Raw genomic sequence first — 14572 nt, forward strand, 5'->3', positions numbered from 1 at the left:
TGCTAGCACCATCCCAGACAGGGTTTTGTGTATCCCAGGTAGGCAGGGCTGAGAGGAAGGTGACTGCAAGTGGCACCCCGGTGCTCACTGTGCATATGCCAGCTCAAACCAGTTCCAGGGGCACCCCAGCCCCTGAGCTGGGGAGAGACCGGACAAAGGAGAGGGGTGTAACCACCCCCCTCCAGGTCCCACCCATAGGCAGGACCTAGTCGCGTGCCAGCCCCTTTTCTTAGGATAAAGGTAGGAGCAGGCCCCCTTCCCAAATCAGATAATCTTGAATCTTGAACTACTTTCCACGAAAGGAACTCTTGACTTTCACTGAAGACTCTCCCTTGTGGCTAAGGAGTAGCCACCCTGCACCCGCAGGCACCACCTAAGCATCACGGTTTGCTGCACGTCCATCCTCCGGATCAAGACTGACCAGCTCGACGAGACCCAGATTCCCTGGCATCTCTGACCTCTACCTGCATCATCAGCCCAGCTGAGATTTGTGGGTGTATCTGAAAGAGACACGTTAGTGATAGATTCCTTACCTTAGAATATCCCCAGGCGTCAGACTGGACCCGGAAACTTTTGCGTAGCAATACCCCTGCGCGCCGGTAGGCGTCGTCTGCGGCTCCGCGTCCGTCGTCGGCGTCGTGAGCGCCGGGATGACGTCGTCGGAGTACTTAGACGGCACCCATGCGCGCTGACGTCAGTTCTTCTTTTTTCCGCGCCAGCTAGCGCAGATCCGGAAGAAGCTCTACCCCCAGTCAATTTTTGACTGAAATTTTTGATCCTTTTGATCTCTCTCTCTTTGTCGGTTTCTCGACTATCGGTGCCAGGGATGCCCGGGTTCAAGCCTTGCTCGAAGTGCGGCCGACTCATGTCGGTCACGGACCCCCATCGCCGGTGCCTGAAGTGCTTAGGCCTCGACCACGACGATCGATCCTGCTCCGACTGCCGGGCCCTGACGTCGAAGGCTAGGCGGGAGCGGTCCCGCAAGCGTCTCGAACTGAGGCAGTCGGCCCCGCGCCGCTCCAGGTCCCGGTCCCGGTCCCACGGGAGGTCGAGGGACAGGTCGCGAGGTCGGAGTCATCGACGCTCCGGAAGTGGACACCGATCGTCGGGTTCCAAGTCCTCAGGTAAGAGGCATGAGAGGTCGGAGCGACATCATCGATCCTCCGACCCGCCCCGACGCTCGCACGATGCGGCCGGGGACTCGGGCGACACCGCCCACGCGGCTCCGCGGGAGTCGCAAGCGTCGCCGCCTGCCCCACACCTTCGGGTCCCTGGGCACGGCGCGACGCCGGAGGAGGTCGAGAGGTACCTCATGGCCATGAGGGCCCTCCCTCCTCAGTCGGTTCCCGTGGCGCCTTCGGGCCGATCGGTTCCATCTGGAGGTCCTTCCGGGTCGGGCGCTTCGGCCCCGACGACGTCGGGTGCTTCGGACCCGGCGCCGCTGGCGACTTCGGTCTCGGCGCCGCAAGACCTCGCTGGATCCGGCTCCGGATCCGGGACCTCGCCGGTCGACCTTACGACCTCGCCGGCGCCGTCCCTTCAGGTGTCGTCCCCGGCAGCCGATGTGGTTGCCGCCCCCAATGTCTCCTGCGGTTCTGCTCAGGCGTCGGGAGGGCGCCGCTGGGCGCCGATTCCGTCGGCCTTTGGAGAGTTTTATCTCCACGAGGAGGCCCTGGCTGTTAATCCTGGTCTCCAGGACACAGGTGACGAGGAGAATTGGGATGGGTCCGAGGACCCTCTGGCACATGATTGCCAGTCACAGCAGGACTGGACATATGAGCTTGGGGAGGCCAGTGGTATTGACACCTCGCCAGACACTGGATTTACATCGCCCCCGACTGTGGCTTCGGAGGCGGGTTCTGCTTACAGCGTAGTGTTGACGAAGGCAGCTAAGGCCTTAAACCTTCAGTTCCCCGTCACGGCCGTGAGGACTAATCTCCTCACAGAGGTCCTCAAACCGCAGTCAGGCTCCGCGGAGCCCCTCCTGCCGTTCAATGAGGCCTTGTGTGACGTTCTTCTGGGCACTTGGTCCAAGCCCGCCTCAGGCCCCCCTGTGGACAGGAACGTGGCCAGACGCTACCGCCCGGCACCGGGCGACCCATGCTTTTTGTCAACCCATCCCACCCCGAGAGTCTGGTCATTCAGGCCTCAAACTCCCAAACCGCATTCCCGTCGGCCCCGCCCGACAGGGAATCCAAGAGATATGAACAGTTCGGGAAGAAGGTTTTCTCGTCTGTAAGCCTAGGGCTGCGGTCTGTGAACACCGCCTGTCTCTTGGGCCGCTACACCCACACTCTGTGGGACACGGTTGCGGAGGTGCTGCCAAAATGCCCGGAGGAGGTCCAGGCTAAACTCAGCCAAGCCCTTGCGGACGGCCGAGATGCAGCACGCTTTTCTATCCGGTGTGGGCTGGATACAACGGACTCACTGGGCAGGGCGATGGCAACGACGGTGGCGGTTCGACGCCACGCCTGGTTGAGGTCCGCCAACTTCTCGGCCGATGTCCAGGCCACCCTCCTGGACATGCCGTTTGATGGCCATCGCCTCTTCGGCGACAAGGCAGACCATGCGCTGGAACGTTTCAAGGACTCCAGGGCTACGGCCAAGTCCTTGGGCCTTACGGCCCCACTCCAGCAATCGGGTGCCTTTCGCTCCTTTCGTGGCCACGGAAGGGGCGCCCCACCACGGACCGCCAGCCACACGCCGCAAAATGTCCAGCAGCGCGGTGGCGGACGTGGGAACCGCCGTGGCGGTCGGGGCCCGCGGCGAGGCCAGTCCACACCTCCCTCAGCAGCACCTGCCTCAAAACCTTCCTAGTCCGAGTTTTCAGGCCCATGTGACGCCTGTGGGGGGCAGGGTTCGCTATCACCTTTCCCACTGGCATACAGTCACTTCGGAGAGGTGGGTGCTGCAGATTGTCCGAAGGGGCTACTCCCTCCCCTTCGAGGCATCCCCTCCATCCATGCCACCACAATGCCACCGTGTGTCGGGGGATCACTTGCAACTTCTGCAAGAGGTGGTCTCGGCCCTCTTGGCCAAGAGGGCCATCGAGCGCGTTCCTGGGCCAGAAGTAGGGTGTGGTTGTTACTCCCACTACTTTCTGGTGCCCAAGAAGGGCAAAGGGGGCCTACGCCCTATCCTGGACTTGCGGAACGTCAACAGCTTCCTCCGGACGGAGAAGTTCAAGATGCTCACTTTGGCTCAGGTCCTGGCTGCCCTGGACCCGGGAGACTGGATGGTAGCGTTGGACCTGCAGGACGCCTATTTCCACATCCCCGTCCTGCCGGCCCACCGGCGTTACCTGCGGTTCACGGTAGGACAAGAGCCCTTTCAGTTTACCGTGCTCCCCTTCGGCCTTACCAGCGCCCCACGGGTGTTCACGAAGGTGATGGCGGTGGTCACAGCTCATCTGCGCAGGCAGGGGGTATCAGTCTTCCCCTACCTCGACGACTGGTTGTTGAAGGCGGGCTCGCCCCAGACAGTCGTCAGCCACCTCCAGACTACAGCCGACCTCTTGCACCTGCTGGGGTTCTCCATCAATGTGCCGAAGTCGCACCTGTGTCCCTCTCAAAAGCTCCTCTTCATCGGAGCGGTTCTCGACTCGGCGCAGTTTCGGGTTTATCCACCCGAGCAGCGGGTTCGGGATATTCAGGCTCTGGTTCCCATCTTCCAGCCGTTATCCCGAGTCTCGGTCAGGTTGATGCTGCGGCTTCTGGGACTGATGGCCTCCTGCATCCTTCTGGTGCGTCACGCCAGGTGGCGGATGCGGGCTCTGCAGTGGGACCTGAAGTTTCAGTGGGCCCAGCATCAGGGCAACCTGTCCGATCATGTCCTGATCTCGGAGGGCACTGCGAGACAACTGCAGTGGTGGCTCACGGACCGCGACTGGGTCAGTGGCAGATCCCTCTCCCTACCCCACCCGGAGCACATAGTTGTGACGGACGCGTCCCTCCAGGGCTGGGGGGGCCACATGGGAGAGGCGGAGATCAGAGGCCTCTGGTCTCCGGCGGAGTCCCGGCTCCATATCAACTTGCTGGAGCTTCGGGCGATTCGTCTAGCACTGAAAGCATTCCTCCCCTCTGTCCGGGGACGTGTAGTGCAAGTGTTCACCGACAACACCACCGCCATGTGGTATTGCAACAAACAGGGCGGGGTGGGGTCGTGGACCCTTTGCCAGGAGGCTCTGCGCCTATGGCAATGGCTGGAACATCAGGGCGTGACCCTGGTGGTTCAACACCTGGCAGGCTCTCTGAATGCCAGGGCGGACGAACTCAGCCGTCGGTGCATGATGGATCACGAATGGCGTCTGAACTCGGACGTGGCGCAAGGTCTCTTTCAGCAGTGGGGAGAGCCTTGGTTAGATCTATTCGCCACAGAAGAGAACGCGCAATGTCATCAGTTCTGCGCGTTGGAATTTCCAAGGCGGCACTCGCTCGGAGACGCTTTTCGTCGCGAGTGGAGTTGCGGTCTGTTGTACGCCTTTCCGCCTATACCACTTCTGCCCAGAGTGCTGAAGAAGATCAGGCGCGACTGGGCCCAGGTTATCCTTGTGGCTCCGGACTGGGCACGAAGATTCTGGTATCCCGAGCTACTCAGCATGTCAGTCGATCCCCCGATTCGTCTGCCTCTTCGGGAGGACCTTCTGTCGCAGCAGCAGGGGACGGTCCTGCACCCGAACCTGTCCAGTCTCCACTTACAAGCTTGGAGATTGAGCGGCGGCAGTTGAGGCCATTTGACTTGCCTCCTGAAGTCTGTGATATCATTCTGGCAGCCAGGCGTCCCTCCACAAAGTCGGTATACGCCTGCCGGTGGAACAGATTTGTGGCATGGTGCACAGCAAAGGCTGTGGATCCTCTCTCTCTGCACCCCTTTCGGAAGTGCTGCTCTTTCTTCTTTCCCTTGCCCAGCAGGGCCCTGCTCTGGGCACTCTTAAAGGGTACCTTTCTGCTCTATCAGCCTTCTTGAGGCTACCAGATCAGCCTTCTTTATTCAAGTCCCCTATTGTGAGTAGATTTCTGAAGGGCATCACGCACATGTTCCCTCCTGTCCCCTTCGTGATGCCCCAGTGGGACTTGAATCTTGTTCTCACTTATCTGATGTGTGCTCCCTTTGAGCCACTTCATAACTGTCCTCTTCGTCTCCTTACTCTGAAGACCGCCTTTCTGGTTGCCATCACCTCTGCCAGGAGGGTGAGTGAGCTCCAGGCTCTTTCTTCTTCTCCACCTTTTCTGTCTGTTCATCCTGACAAGGTGGTGTTACGTACACGACCTTCCTTTCTGCCCAAGGTTGTCACGGCCTTCCACATCGGGCAGTCCATTACCTTGCCCACTTTCTTTCCGCCTCCCTCGAAAGAGGAAGAGAGGCTCCACCGTCTGGATCCAAAACGTGCGCTCTCCTACTACCTAGATCGCACACGCCAATTCCGGGTGGATGACCAACTCTTCGTTGGTTACGTGGGCGCGAAGAAGGGTAAGGCTGTGCACAAGAGGACCATCTCTAGGTGGATCATCTTGTGTATCCAAGCATGTTACTCCATGGCGAGGAAGGAGCCCCCGGCTGGATTGCGGGCTCACTCCACTCGGGCCACGGCGACAACAACTGCCCTGGGCCGAGGTGTCCCCCTGCAGGACATTTGCCAGGCAGCTACGTGGGCCTCGCTGCACACGTTCGCAAGACACTACTGCCTGGACAGTCAAGTCCGGAGGGATGGCTTCTTTGGCCGTTCCGTCCTCCAGGACTTTCTGGTGTGCTATTGGTTCGCAGACCCACCACTGGGGTTGGTATTGCTGGGGTATCTATTCTAAGGTAAGGAATCTATCACTAACGTGTCTCTTTCAGATGCACAAGTTACTACTTGTGTAACGATATATCTGTAAGAGACATTAGTTAGTGATAGATTCCTTACCGACCCACCCATCCTCCCCGTTCTGCGAACCGATATCTAGGGTTAAGGTCATCCCCTTTCAGGGCCCTAGTTTCATGGCACCAGTGTTAGTTCTATCATGGCTCTGCGTATCTGGCGCGGAAAAGCTGTGTGTCAGAACTGACGTCAGCGCGCATGGGCGCCGTCTAAGTACTCCGACGACGTCATCCCGGCGCTCACGACGCCGACGACGGACGCGGAGCCGCAGACGACGCCTACCGGCGCGCAGGGGTATTGCTACGCAAAAGTTTCCGGATCCAGTCTGACGCCTGGGGATATTCTAAGGTAAGGAATCTATCACTAACTAATGTCTCTTACAGATATATCGTTACACAAGTAGTAACTTGTGCGACGAGACCTGAGGGACCGGCCATCTTCAAAACCTTCACGACGCTTAACCAGCACGACTGCCGAGGGATCCTCGAGTGAGTGCACTGGGGTTTGAGAAGTCCCAACCCAGAGCAGCTCCAGCACCGAAATCCAGCCCCCAGCATCCACGAGATCTGCGTGGGGCCCTTCTGCTCTTTGCTGCTCAACGCGTTGTCTGGTCACTTGCCGGCTGGCTAGTGGCCTCCTAGACGATGATCCACGACATCAACACCACTGGTCTGGTTGCTCCAGACTGGCCCCTGCTTCCCTGCAAAGGAGAAGCACCCCGGACCCTCCTGGTCCGCACCAGACGCCTTTTCCACTCACCGCGTGGGTTGCCTTTGCCAAGGCTTGTTGACGCCGACACCACCGACAGGGAGAGACTGCGTGGGACAGGTCGTGCCTCCATCCTGGTCTTCGAAGACACCTCCTGGTCCACGTGGCTGCAGAGTCAAGCGTCCACTCTTCACCTGATCGCCACAACAGCATCTGGTTCCTTCCTGGTTCCACTCCAGTCACTGGCTAGTGACTTTGAACATTGTCCCCTCTGCTTTCAGGTCTTCAGCATTCCTGATCCACCCTTTGATCACACCGGACATCTTGCTCCTGGTCGCCTGCAGCATCTTTTCTTTCAGGCTCCATAGACTTCAACGCAGAAACCCGACACGACTTCGCACCTATGCACCTGCACAGGCTCAGCTCATGCCAGAGCACTATCTCACATAATTCCAAGCACTCTGCCTCCAGGATTGTTAAGGCCTGCCATAGGAGTGACTTATAGGAGTATATGTGTCCATTTTAAGGTTTAGATATAGGTATACTATATCTAAAGCAAAGGGTGATTACACCACCTTGCCCCAGCTGATTGATCAGCCAGTTGTGTCCGATTTAGATGGCCAGCCAGGGGTGGCATAATACATGTTGCAGCCCCTGGTAGGCCTTGGGTTCACTTATACCCTGGGTACCTATGGTACACTGTACAAGGACTTACAAGAGTGACCCAATACCAATTGGTAAATGCACCTAAAGTACATGGATGTCAATTTAGAGGGAGAACAGCAAGTCTGTGGGTCTGATTAGCAGGCCCACAGCCAGGGAAAGTCGTAAACCAGTGAAGCAAAAAGCAAAAATCGGGGGTGACCATAGGATTGCAGACCCTACTCTCCTACAATATCCTGTTCCTAAAACCAGTTGTGCACCGCCGTAGGCGTCGCACAAAGGGTTTTGCCACCCACTGTGGGTTGGGCAGTGGACCTGGTAGCCAAATGCTGTGTGCAAATTGGGTTATAATTATGTGCTTATTTAAAAAAAAAATGCAGCCAACCCCTTCTGCATATACCCAGTGACTCCCAGTGGATGGTTTGATTCTGGGCATCGCCAGGAGCAAGGCCGTATGACCTCCCCAATGTGCAATGCTGAAGGGTGTGCATAACGGAAATTAGCACCCAAACAAACTTGGGCTTTGGGCCTTGCCGAAGCAATGACCTATGGCATACCCTCCCTGGGTGGCCAACCACTGCTGCTCATGGCCTTGAGCCCAACCATCCGCTGAAACAGACTTCCTCTGCTGACATCCCGGAGGCCATCCCTCCATATGTGGCCTTCAGAAGATATGGTCATTAATGGATGTTTGGGCTGAAGGCCATGCATAGTGGAGTGGTGTGCAGAAACCGTGGGCTGCTCGAGTGCCTTCATTAGATAGTGATCAGACATTCAGCCTTAAACTGGCTATCATCATTCTTGGACAAACGGACTCGGGAAGTCTGGTTGCCACCCCACAAGCCAGACCCCTGACTATTGGCATTCCGCAGGGCTCAGCCCTCAGTCCCACCCTGTTCAACGTATATCTGACACCACCAGCAATTCTTGCGAAGTCCTTAGGCGTAAAAGTCATGTCTTATGCTGATGACATGCAGATTTTGTTTGCTTGCGAGAAGGGTAAGGACTTAAGACAGGAATCTGATCTCACAATGTCTTACAGAGGTGCTTCGCTGGCTGGATTTGCACCACCTAAGGTGCAACCAAGACAAAACAGAGATCATGACCTTTGGAAACACCCCCCATAATTTTGTGGAAACCTGCTGGCCGAGCAATGTGCTGCACTCTGGCTCTTCACAAAACTGCGTAAAGAACTTAGGGATCAAAATAGACAGTTCCCTCTCAGTCCAACCCCAGATTCTAACCCTAGTTGGATCCTGCTTCAGCATGCTCTGCATGTTGAAAAAAGTTCTAACTCTTCTATCTGAGTCTGCTGGTAGAAAGGTAGTACAGGCCCTAATTACGTTGAGACTTGACTATGGGAACGCGCTGTACCTCGCTCTCCCAGATTATCTCCTGAATAACCTGCAGGTGGGGCAGAACTTGGCGGCAAGACTGCTACTCAGACTCTCACCTAGGTCCCATATAACCCACACTTGAGGGCCCTTCATTGGCTCCCAGTGAAAAAGAGGGCGGTCTTTAAGGCCATGGTCCTTATGCACAACCATTATACGAGATGTGGGTGTGCTATCTCAGTGAGCGGGTCAGACCATACATTCGTACATGCACCCTTTGCTCTTCCTCAGCATACCTGGCAAGAGTACCCCGCATTAATAGTCTCAGAATAGGTGGGAGATCCTTTTCCTATCTGGGACCACTCTATTGGAACAGACTCCCACCAGACCTATGGATTGCTCACAGCCTGGATATATTTAAGAGGAAATGAAAATCCTGCCATTTTAACAGCTAATCCAGTTGCACTGCCTAGCGCCGAGACCCTCTGCTGAGTAGATGTGCGCTTTACAAAACAATATAACATATATAACATTATCCCAGCGGAACAAGGCCTTTGTCTACGCAAAGTGGGGTCAAATTGCATGGCCTGCCTATAGGCCAGCCCCTCCTCCTAGCTCACATAGACCATACAGCTTGCCCTTTGGCTAGAATGATTTTTTTTGTGCGATTCACAGACCTTAAGTTGGTGTCGCAAAGCCCGGCCAAACTTTATGCCTGGTACCACGAGCCCAGGGCAAGCTTCTGAGATCTATGCAGGGTTCAAAGTTCTAAATCCATATATATGAAACCTTTAATAGGTGATGTGGGTTGGTGACGCTTTTCCATAGATGGAAAAACAGTGAGAGAAATGTTTTTTTTTAATATATTTAGGGAATACTCCTTGTCCCCTTGGCCAATGACAAACAAACGGAGGAGTACCCCCAGGAAGCGTCTCAATGCCTCAGTCAGAGATAAAGAGGTGCACACAATGCTTGGAAGGACAAATTCATCCTTTGTTAGAAGACCCCTCGCTCACCAACCTAATTGGTGACATGCTTCATCGTCTGGGTCCCACCCTGATAGCCGAGTGCCATCCGGGTGTTCTGCGCCACCCGACTACAGTGGAGCGGGTTAGTTTCTTGAATTTTTTGGGAGAGTGGAAAAAAAAATGTTGGTGATTTATTAAAAATTGTCCAGTTAACTACTCACTATCAAAACTTTATTCTGGAGTGACTGGGCAACAATAATAAAATTCTCAATTGGACACCATGCTAAATTAGATAGGACTATGGTGTCACAGATTATGTTGTGAGATAAAATTGGTCTAGATGTTTCAACCGCTTGTAGGGTTTTCGACAGGACCAGTGATGGTAGCCCGGGTGGTATACACTCGCTAAGGTGTACCCTGCCCTTGACTACGTGAAAAAAACAACACAAAAAAACTCTTAGTGGTTGTAAAATGTTCTTATCCAGGGTTCCTAGAGAAGAAAACCTGCAAAGGAAGAAGAAAACAAGAAAAAAGACAAACACACAGTACAATACATTAGACAAAGAGCGTGTTCGAAGTGCTCCTCATATTTGACATCCAAAGTGATGATGAAATACGGTGGATGTTAATGCATGGCTCACAGGTGGGCATGGCTCACTGGTGGTCATGCCGGGGTGCCATTGGGTAAAATGAGCACCATTGGGCTTCAGAAAAAGCCTGTGAATGTATATTACAACCCACTCAAAGCTGTGTGTCTGTGCACTCATAATCCACTCACTGGTTCAAAACGTGAGTGAAAGGGAGTGCTGTTCACAGGGAAGTACAATCGCTCCCCAATCCACAAAAACACATTCTCAGTTAGTTCTATTGAAAGTGGGTGTCAATGCTCATGAAGTTTGAGCGTGATTAAAAATCGCAAATCGGCATACTGAAATACATCCAAATGCACACATACGCACAGTGAGGAAAGTGTGACACTTACTTGAAGCGCTATGATTGCAAACCCCGACGCCCATGAGGCATGCTAACACTAGATCCTGCCACAGTTTGTCAAAAAAGGGAGAGGAAAGGGTTAGATCCACAGGCCTGAAATACGCGGTGCCTACCCGCTAATTAGAAGTACGCGGTGCCGTGCCGATACTGGTTAAAGCAACTTACTCGTGGAGAATCATGTGCGGCTGTTTCGCCTACCATGCAAATCTCCTCGGCACCACGTGTATGAGACCCGGAGGCTCCAATGCAGCATTTCCTGGTGTGGCGGGGTCGTGGCCGCGTGTGATGACGTCGCGAAGTGCTAAGGCGGCCTGAGAGAGCGGGACACGGTGTTCACAGCGTCCCTGTTACTAAGGAGGTTGTTAGGGGAGGCGAAAAGGGGGACCCAGGGAGAGCCGGGCGCGAGCCGGTCTCTCCCTGGGTTTGTTCGCGCGAGCATAGGCTGGACAGGGCAGGTGTGGGTGATTGGAGGGGAGGTTATAAAAGGGGCTAGAGGCAGGCGGGAAAGGAAGTGCGTAGTGGGAGGCGGTGAAGGGAGGTTTGTTTGCGTTTGTCTGGCTGCTCCTACCTGTTGCTGTCGGGGCTATGGACGAGGCGGAGGAGGTCGGTCGGGCGGTGCAGACCCTCTGTGCAGCGGGACGCGAGGACTTGCTTTGTCCCGGAGTGCCGGGGGAGGGGTGGGTGGGGTTGGCCCGCCCCTCTTGCAAGGCGGCTGAAGGCATGGCGAGGGCGGTGTCTGCCTGCATTTCCCCATGCCAGGAGGAGGACGGCGCTGCGGCTATGCCGGTGTATTTACCGGTGGCAGCTGCGGGTCCCGCGGAGTCCTTGGCGCCCCCCCTGGTTATACCGGGCGCTCAACAGCAGGTATGTTTGGCCCCCACTGGGGCTGCTGGCTTGCGAGGGGCGCCCGGTGGGAGGCGGGGACGTTCTGTGGGAAGGCCCTTTCAGCAGGAAGGCGGGCCCCCTTCTGGGAAACCTAGGAAGTCTTCTGTGAGTGCCAGGGCTAAACAGGGGAGGAGCCTCGACTTGCAGAGCCTCTCCCAGGCCCCCTTTGCTACTCCTGTGCAGGGGGCTCCCCCTGTCCCCTTGCGGGCGGTGTCTGATGGTGCTTCCCCCTACCTCATGATTAATGGGCAGTGTTACCTCTTATCCCCGGCCACCCCTATGTTGGGAAATGCCCCCCCTCCTTAGTCCAGTGGTGTGGTACAGGGCTGTTCAGCTCTTGGGGATTCTTCCTCTGCACTGTCTGGGTTTTCAGTGTTGGGGGGCCCTTCCTCCAATGAGGTGTTTCTCCCAAGTGACATGTCGTCCTCCCCACCACCCCCGGTTCCCAGGGCCCCGGTCTTGGTTTTGTTGGGTCCCCTTCTGGTTTGACGCAGTCCCAGGGTGCTGGTGTGTTGGGAATGGGCCCTGGGGGGACGCACTCAACCTCCAGCCTGGTGCTTTTCCCAGTCTCTCGTGGGGTGCCCGGTGCATTGCAGGGTTTGGCAGGCAGCTTGGGTGGTGGCCCAGGGTTTGTGCCGGGTTCTGCGTCTTCTGTGGGTGTTCACCTTGGCTCCGCTGGGGGGGCATTCTCGCTGGTTCCTCGCAGTCTGGCTTGAGCGGCTATAGTTTTACAGTTGCAGCTCCAGCTGGGCGGCTGTTGGCTGGTTCGAAGGGCTTGGGGACTGTCCATACGGCTGTTTCATGTGGGGGGGGGGGGGTCTCGGGAGAGTATTCTGGAGCGGATCTCTCTTCTGCAGCTTTGCGCACAGTGTGCTCTAATGACATTGACTGGCAGTATTACGATGGGGGAGTTGGTAATGGGGCTCTGCCAAGTGGCAGTGCACAAGATTCATTTTCTGGTGATGTGCTACAGCTGGATGTGCAGGAGGATGATTTGGAAGAAGGGGAATTAAGGGAGAGGGATGTTGGGCTTTTGGCAGCACGGGCCCGGTGGGGTGGGGCAATTCCCTGTTTCTCGTATCTTGCAGGAGTCATGTGCGGACCACGCAGCGATACGTGAGGCAGAGGGGAGTCGTCCACCTCAAGGGGACCGTGTGGCTTTTCATCAGAAGTTGGCCCAGTTGCCAAGAGGTAAGGACGGTTGGTGGTCTGTTTGGAAACCGGGGGAGAGTCTACCGGCTAAGAGTACCAGATCGATTGGTACGGGTGATGGGGTTATTGAGGAGCGAGTCGCTCTGGCACCGCTGCTTGGGGGGCAGGCGGGGTTGAATGTTCACATTGCAGGGGACGTTTCCGCCAGTGGGCCTGTGCGGTTAGGGGACTTAGCGACTCCTATGGTACCGGTTGCAGAGGATAGTATCCTTCCCAAGAGATTGCCTTATTCTGGAGTGGGGATGCCTTTAGGGTCTCATCTGTCTGAAAAAACTATTTCTCGAATCTGGAGTGGCGAATTTGTTGATGTGTTTAGGCTCCTCCATCGAGATGTGCAAGCTAAGAAAGGGTCTAAAGAGGAGGAATTGGAGTTGGCTCGGCGGCCTCGAGTACCGAAGTCTATTGAGAACTGGACGTCAGCTTTCTTGATTTATGCTAGTGTTTATTGCCAGCGTCATCAGAGTAAGGCGGTTGAAATGTTCAAATATGCTGATGTCATCCGTAAGGCCTATAGTTATTTTGGAGGTTTTGCCTGGCTGTCTTACGACGAGGAGTTTCGGGCTCGGATGAGTGCGTTCCCTGAGCGTTCTTGGGGTGAGGTGGATGCGGAGTTGTGGCTCCAGTGGATGGCGTCTGCTCACCCGCCTGCTACGACCCACACGGCTAGCGGCCTGTCAGTGCAGTATCGGCCCTTTCAATTTCGCCCCGCTCATTCTGGGGGGGGGGGGTTTGGGGCAGAGGGCAGTCCTCCACTTCTGGGGCGTGCTGGCACTTTAACAGGGGTTCTTGTACCAGGCCGGCATGCAGATACAAACATGAGTGTGCACAGTGCGGGGGCCGACATGCCCTCACCCAATGTTTCCCAGGACAGCGTTTTGGAGACCAAGGGAGGGGTCAAGGGGGCAGGGGGCAATCTTCGCACTTTGTATCTAAGGGCTCCTACTCCTATTAAGCTTGAGGTACTTGACTTGTGGTTAGTGGACTATCCCGATTTCGAGGCTGCCAAGACTTTATCCTGGGGTTTCAGAGTCGGTTTCCGGATTGGGTACCAGGGTCCTCGGTTGGGCAGGTGGTCTGATAACCTGAAGTCCGCTAAAGAGTGCCCCCAGGTTGTGCAGAGGAAGTTGGATGCGGAGCTTGCGGCGGGCAGGATTGCTGGTCCTTTTCTTAGCTGCCCTCTCCCTGATTTGATAGTCTCTCTTCTGGGAGTTGTCCCCAAAAAGGCGGCTGGAGAGTTTCGGCTCATACACCACCTGTCTTGGCCGGAGGGTTCCTCTATCAACTATTTCATTGAGCCAGCAGATTCTAGTGTGACCTATGCTTCTGTAGATGACGCCTTGCGGCTGGTTCGCACAGCGGGTCCTGGTGCCTTGCTGGCGAAGAGTGACATTCAATCGGCCTTTCGGCTTCTGCCCATTCATCCCTGGGATTTTAGTCTCTTGGGCATGCACTTTGGGGGATGTTTCTATGTGGATAAGGTTTTGCCGATGGGCTGCTCGGTGTCCTGTGCCCTATTCAAGACTTTCAGTACATTTCTGCAGTGGTGCTTCACTTTCATCAGTGGCCACGCTTTGGTTTGTCATTACCTGGATGACTTTCTTTTCATTGGTAAGGGTCAGTCTGGGCAGTGTCAGTTGGCATTAGAGATCTTCCAAGCTATGTCCACGGAGCTGGGTGTCCCTTTAGCGCCGGATAAGACTGAGGGTCCGTGTACATCTTTGACCTTTTTGGGGATTGAGATCGATACCCAGGCTATGATGGCGCGCTTGCCTGCTGACAAGGTGCGGGAGATATCTGATTTCATCAGGTTGGTGTTGGGCAAACGCAAATTGGAACTTCGGAAGGTTCAGAAGCTTTTGGGGTACTTGAACTTTGCGTGTCGAGTGGTTCGGGCGGGTAGGACGTTTTGTAGACGTCTGGGCTTGTCTCGATCTGGCGCCAGCCTTCCT

Source organism: Lissotriton vulgaris, chromosome 9 (genome assembly GCF_964263255.1).
Source record: "Lissotriton vulgaris chromosome 9, aLisVul1.2, whole genome shotgun sequence".
Lineage (NCBI taxonomy): Eukaryota > Metazoa > Chordata > Amphibia > Caudata > Salamandridae > Lissotriton > Lissotriton vulgaris.